Source organism: Thunnus maccoyii, chromosome 23, assembly GCF_910596095.1.
Source record: "Thunnus maccoyii chromosome 23, fThuMac1.1, whole genome shotgun sequence".
In the NCBI taxonomy this organism is placed as follows: Eukaryota; Metazoa; Chordata; class Actinopteri; order Scombriformes; family Scombridae; genus Thunnus; species Thunnus maccoyii.
In genome coordinates this window covers 1566740-1573909 of record NC_056555.1, presented here as the reverse complement: position 1 = coordinate 1573909, position 7170 = coordinate 1566740, and the positions used below count along the sequence as shown (strand labels likewise).

The window sequence follows — 7170 nt, the reverse complement described above, 5'->3', positions numbered from 1 at the left end:
TGTGCAAAAGGTGACAAAATGTGACAAAAAAGTGAACATTTTGGTCATTGTTAGCACCACTTACCAACCATTCATTTCTAGAGACATAAATAGGCTGTCAGACAAACAACGATGACCTATTAGGAGAAAGGAGGTAAGAGGCAGAAGATATTTTGCATGAACTCATCAGCTACCCTTTACTTTTTTTTTTTTTTTTTTTTTTTTAAGTCAGAGTGCAGACTCTTTTTCTATAAGATAACTGCTGACTTTGTCTACATGCACCTGACACTATTTCTTAATCAGCCTGGACTCAGGGAGCGCTGCTAGTGCTGAGCATTCTACTAAGATGGTGACAATGGTAAACATTATACCCAGGAGTTAAAGTGGTATTTGGCAGGTGGGGGAACCCCAAGATCTGGTATAGCAGTGCAGCAGGGAAAAATGACTCAGCTCAAAAGAACTCCCAAATTGATTTGTACTGTGAGCTCCAGTGGACTTGTTTTCTTTGTGGACAGGCTATGTGATCAGCTGACCTTCTTTTAAAGGGGCCATATTATACACCTTTTCCACAAGATAACACAGTTCCCTGGGGTCTTAATAAAATGTATCTGACATGCTTTGGTCAAAATACCACAAGGATCAAGGGCCACAGCAGCCTTCTCATCCTGTCTAAACAACCCTGTTCAGAACGGACAGTTTGAGTGTAAATAAACTTAGATTTTGCTGTGATTTAATTGCAATAAATGCACCGTTAGCTTAGCCTAGCCATGTCTTAGCTTAGCTGCGCCCCATGTGATGACACTGTGCGAGCATGATAGCACTTTGTTACCATGGAATTGTTTTGAGCCATCCTCCCTCTCCTCATTCTTCAAAGGACATCTACGTGAACGGTACTGTTATAAGAATAGCATCGCTCTCCTAAGGAATAGGACAGTATGTAGCCTAATATGTGTGCGTAGCGAGTGTGTACTTGAGCGAGTGGCAGAAAAGTGATGGTGAATTGCGAGCAGAGCAGAGGAAAAGATTAGCAGAAGTTGACAATATGGCTGTAAATGTACAGTACAGACTACAGTGTGTCAGTTAATAAATACTGCAGCTTCTCAAGACCAAGAAAAGACTCATCTATTGAAGGGGCTTAGCCCTGAAGTTAGCAACAATGGGTTAGCCTAACCTGACCAGGCACACTTAAGGTGGACTGACTGTCAAGGCGGACCAGCAGTTCTCATTTTAGTGGCTATATCAGCTGTTCTTAACAGAGAATGGAGAAATGTCTGGCTGCTGAGTGTCTTCCGAGTTTTTGATCAGCCCCCTCCCCCACTGTAATTTTAATGTCTTTTTTTGTTGCTTTTAGTGCTTACCACGCCAGATCTGTGGAAATGACTGCAGAATTTTTATGCTTGTGGTTTTTTTTCATAAGTATATGCAAGCTTCTGTCAATATTGTAAATAAAATACTTTTTTCCCCATCTTCTCTGTTCCAGTATAACCTTTCCATTGTTACAAGTGTGGTGTTTGAATTCCAGGTTAGTTTTTCTTTCTTTTAGATGGACATGCCTTTGATTTGGAAGTGGTGGTGTCTTCTCCATATGTAGTGTTTCAAAACACAATGATATGACAGCCCTAAGCAATATGTGTATATTAATTTAGGTAACACTTTAATTTGAGGGTCACATGTAGATGATCTATAAACTCTCAACTAACTATCCATAGCATGTCAATAAAACATCTGTTGACTACATTAAATTAACCATCTACAGACTGTAGACCATTAGTAACAAGAGATGTGAGACTCTGGATGACAAGCTCTACTTAGAGTATTTATGCATGTCAATTGTGCACCAATGCCTTAGCTTTTTCCTTTAGCTTTTTGATACTTTAGATTAATGTTGTTGTTAATAGGCATGGCCATTGCCTTCTGGACTGATGAGGCCAGAAGCTTGCTCCAGGGAACCCTTCAGCCAGTATAAAGAGTGCCAAGACAGAATGCCATCACTGAGGAAGTTCCAGTCCATGTGCGGGCTGTCATTGACCGCACTGCAGAGGAAAAGAGACTGATGGACTTTATTGTACAGTCACAGGAAAGTAAGCAGCATTTGGCAGTACTTTGAGAATGTTCACATTTTTTCATCATTACAGACTAGTTCACAGAAAAGATTCACCCAGGGCCTTTGTTAGGAATATCATCAACCGACATATTATTTAGCTTCGTGGCTGATTTATTGTATCTTTATTTGTAATGTATATATGTATTTAATGACTGACATTTAATGTTAGTTGTTCAATGACTAACAACTACCACACAGTATACTCAAAAATCCAATTTCCACAAAATAATTGTTTCTTTACCTTGGTTTGCCTATAGGGTGTACTCAATGGGAAGCCTTCTTAGTGATTTCATTAGAAGTTCTCTTCCCAGGTACATGTCTACCTCGACAGTGAGGAACAACAGGACCCTTTTCGCCTATCTGAAGGCAGTACTGCATAAAACACCAACACAACTGAGCCTCATGGATGAAGTGCAGTTCATCCTTGGTGTTCTATTTCCGGAGGTAAGCCTAACCATGTAATGTATTTGTGTGTGTTCCCGCTCCTGCACTTTGAAAGCCTATATAAACAGCATACCTACCATGGTGCTCCTTGTGTAGGGACCTGCGTATAATGGCTTGCTTTTCTGTATTGGTATAATGGAATATTTAAATTGTTTAAGAAATAACCATTTTCTTTTGGTAGGCCATCATATATGGCCTGGCTGTGCTGGAGAATTTGTCCTTTCAGGAGGCTGAGCAGGTCTTCCTCTCTGGTACGGCTGTTGAGGCTCTGTTCTAGTCGTTGAGGCCTTTAGCGGTTCTGTCATCTTCCACTGTACAATACTTGGGAGGCAGTTTGTCCATGCGGCACGCATTCACTCCAAGTTCTTCAGCAAAAACAGAAGACAGTCGAGGAAGGGTATGGATCCACTGTCCCCATTTGAAACATCCCTTTTTAATCTGAGGGACATGTCCATGTACAATACTGGAGTGTTAGTACAGACATTAAGACAGAGATTATAATGAAAACGGGTGGGTGGATGGGGTGAAGGGAAGGATGAAGAGGTGGATGGAGGGATGCAGAGGTGGATGTGGTGGAGGAGTGGGATGAAGGGGTGAATGTGGTGGAGTGGAGGGAAGGATGAAGAAATGGATGGAGCAATGCAGAGGTGGATGTGGTGGAAGGGTGGATGGATGTGATATAGGGCTAATGAGTAAAGGAGGGGTCGTTTACTTTTTTTGTGGGTGGTGGGGCAGATGTAATGTCCTTGTTGAATCTATTTAATGTATTGTTGCTTGAAATTGTTTATTATTGTCTATATATATATGTGTGTGTGTGTGTGTATATATATGTTTGTGTGTGTGTGTGTGTGTACACATATGTATGTATATAATCTTGAATCTGCTGCCCCCGGACCTTGCCTCTCAACCTTTCAAATATCTAGTTGAGATCTAGTGACTGTGAAGGCCATAGCATATGATTCCATCTTTATTTTACCTGATAATGAGCTAATTATGCTAAATACACAAATTAAAATCCAACAAGCAACTCTTAGCAACCAAGTTGAATTGCAAAGAAGAACAGACGTCTGTGTTATGGTAAATATGCAGATTATGGTAAATGGACTGTACTTGTATAGTGCCTTTCTAGTCTTCCGATCACTCAAAGCGCTTTTTACACTACGAATCACATTCACCCATTCACACACATTCATAAGCTGAATGGTACAGGGGCTACCATGCAAGGTCCCAATCTTTCCATCAGAGGAAATCTAATCATTCATACACATTCACACACTGATGGCACAGCCATCAGGAGCAATTCGGGGTTAAGTGTCTTGCCCAAGGACACATCGACATGTGGACTGGAGGAGCCGGGAATCGAACCGCTGTCTTCCAATTAGTGGACGACCCGCTCTACCTCCTGAGCCACAGCCGCCAATGATCTGTTATTAGCCTATACATATAATAGCTTAAGAACCACCACACAACTCAGGTAACACCTTGAAATGTTGATTTGATACTGTTTTGAGGTTGTTATGGTTGATACAGGCTGTGGATGTGTAATGTGACAAAGTAGTTGACTCCCCAAAGATCTGATAATGCTAATACAATCAGATAATCAATGGCCCAACACTACTCACTCAATGATTGGCCAATAACCCATCTACCCAGCTGAGTAGGATATATCCCAGTGAGCCCATCTTCAATTAGTGGCCTATAAAAGGGCAGCCGGGGAATATCAGAGTTAAACGGCAAAATGGGAGATATTGAGCTTGCTGCTGCTGTATGGCTCACCTTACAGAGAAACATAAGAAATATTCACAGGAGGAGGGTATGACTCTGGAGGCTCATAGCATTGTATTCACAAATGGCAAGGGGGTGCTGATATGTGTTTTGGACACAGATCACAGGGCATGCTTCAATTAAACACACTATCAAAGCACAACTGAAATTGTTCCTGCAAATCTGATGTGTTTCTACACAGAATATAGCTGTTGTTTTGCCTTACACAACAATAATGCATCATTACATTTAAAAAGGGAAAAAAGGAAAAAAAACAGCACACCAGGTACTTATTTACATTTTATTCTATGGAAACTTTTTTGTCTTTTACAGGAGAGGAGCAAAATATATGCCACCCCCAACAACCATGTCCCTATTATACAGATCTATTTAGATCTGTCCAAAGAAATGAACTTTGACTACCGCCTATAAAGGGCATCTATTGATGCATTGATGGCCCTTCTCAAAAGGGAGAAGACCCATGGCTGGGGGAAATATATGGAGGTCCTCCTGGTGGTCTACTGGCTGGCACATGAGCTGTTTTACAGTGTTGTCTCGCGGGTCTTCGATGTGCAAAGACAACAGTGTTTAACATTGTCCATCAGATGTGTGACACAATCCTGATGCTCCTGAGCAATGCAGTCCATTTCCCCACACTGGCACAGTGTCCTGAAGTTGGCCAGGGCTTCTAACACCTTGCCAACAACCCACCCATCAGACACTGTGTGGGAGCCATTGATGGATGTCACATCCGTATCAACGCTCCCCATGGTCCACAGCCAGAAGATTACCTGACTGGGAAACTTCCACTCTGTCCAGCTTCAGGCAATCTGTGACAGCACTGGCAAATTCTTGGACATAGTTGTTGGCTACCCTGGTTCAGTCCATGACACCATGGTGCTAAGAAATAGTCCAGTGTTTGTCAGGGGCTGTTTCCCACCAGCTGGGTATTTCATTGTGGGGGATACCCATGCCTTACTGCACCAATCGCCCTCATTACACCATATCGTGAGCTGGTGAAGGGAAGAGTGGAGGCGCGCTTCAATGCTCACCATGCAATAGCCCAGAACATTATAGAGAGGGCATTTGGCATGATGAAGGCACGGTGGCGAGGGATCTTCTTCAAAGCCCTGGAAGTGGATCACACTTTCGCTCCAAAAGTCATTGCAGTGTGTGCAGTGCTCCATAATGTCTGCATCACTGTTGGGGACATCCTGGAGCCAGCTGAGGATGAGGATCCTGTGTCACTACCACCATCTGTGCAAAGGGATGAATGTGGAAGTCAGCACTACAAGGACAGACTGGCAGTGTCTGCCCCTTACCAGTGTCCCTCACCTCTGCAAGAACATGACTATTTCATTTTGTGAATAAATGTCTTTTTTTGTGAAATTTTGTTTTCAGTTAATAATTCAAGAACTTTTCTTGAACATTTTGGTTTGCACATTAATAAATCAAAAATTAGCCTTTTCTTTCACACAGTGTTTGTCATATTTATTACAGTGGATCTGTCTGTGAGAGATGCAAAGACTATGGGCTGCCTAAGAAACACTTAATTCATTAACTCTCCAGTGGTAAAGGGGCATAGTATTTTAAATAATGTAGTGTCTGAATGTAAATGGACACATTTAGTAAATAGGACAATATAGTGGCTATGTTCTGCATTTATTGCCTAAATATGTTACATTCTAGACTCCTTTTTTCCATCTGTGTAGTCATTCTATTTAGCTTCTATCTATTTCACAAGAGTAGGTTGGTCACTTTGCATTTGGGTACTTCTACCTTTATTCACCAGGTACGCCCTGTTGTTGAACAACTTTCAATGTGCATCACAGTAAAGAACACATTATGTTGCATGTACAACAGAAATCTCATGTGTTTGAGGTGTCAGTTCTGAAAAAAGGGGATCCTGACTTCTATTGCTATTGATCATCTTGTAAGAGGTGGGAAGAAGAGGCTTGCACAGTACAGTGAGTTAGGCAATGGTGAGAGCAGTGGTCAGGGACAGCTCGTACAGGTGGGCTGAATTTGTGTTTGTGGATTGAAGCAATGTGTTGCTCAATACCATTCCATTCCTTCAACAACTGAAGACCTTTTGTAGAAAGCAGAAACAATAAGCGCGTTTCCCCATTAAGACAGACGCTGTGCGCATTTACACACAAGACACAGCAACGTCACTTCATTGATTATCTATCTATCTATCTATCTATCTATCTATCTATATATCTATCTAGGCCATAAGCATAGCCAATGCCAATGGTTTGAGATGGAGTAGGGGCAGATAATATAGATATAACAATAAAGGCGAAAAACAAGTTGGTTTCTGGTTTTGGTTTAATTTCTATTCCAATCAGCCATTTGAAGACGAAAACAGGAAAAGCATGTGGATTTCCATTTTTTCGTATTCACATGAAAATCGGAAAATTAAAATAATGCATTGTATATTTGTTTATCCTGTTATAAAACAAGTTAAACAAAGCTGTGGACGGAGGGTACACCAACAGTAGCGAAACGTTCATAGTTCGCATTGAAAGTTCGAAACATATAGCATATGAACAAATTATGGCATGAGATGTATAATGCTTCATAAACAACCTTTCATAAAGGATGGTCAAGTGTACCCTATGCTAAAGGAGATCAGAAAGGAAGCATTGAAGCACCTGTCCTTAAAATTTAGAGAATTCGACCAGCTCTTATCATGGCTGCCACTTAGATACTTCTGGGTCATTTCACTCAGTTAGGAACCTCCCTGAGCAAAAAAGACTATTCGACCACAGCCATAGTATGGGGTCTACAGGCCATAGTTGGACCTTTCTCCATGTAAAATGAACTTGCTTGACATTATTATGTGTAAAACTGCCAATCAGATTTTTGTACTCATT

General features: G+C 41.3%; 1 long non-coding RNA gene across 1 annotated transcript; it reads left to right on the top strand.

Annotated features, from left to right (window-relative positions):
* Window positions 1-1407: 1407 nt before the first annotated feature.
* On the top strand, window positions 1408-5740 carry LOC121891086. The gene is made up of 3 exons (XR_006094034.1): window positions 1408-1501; window positions 1878-2527; window positions 4625-5740. It is a non-coding gene; the product is annotated as an uncharacterized LOC121891086 (long non-coding RNA).
* Window positions 5741-7170: the final 1430 nt, after the last annotated feature.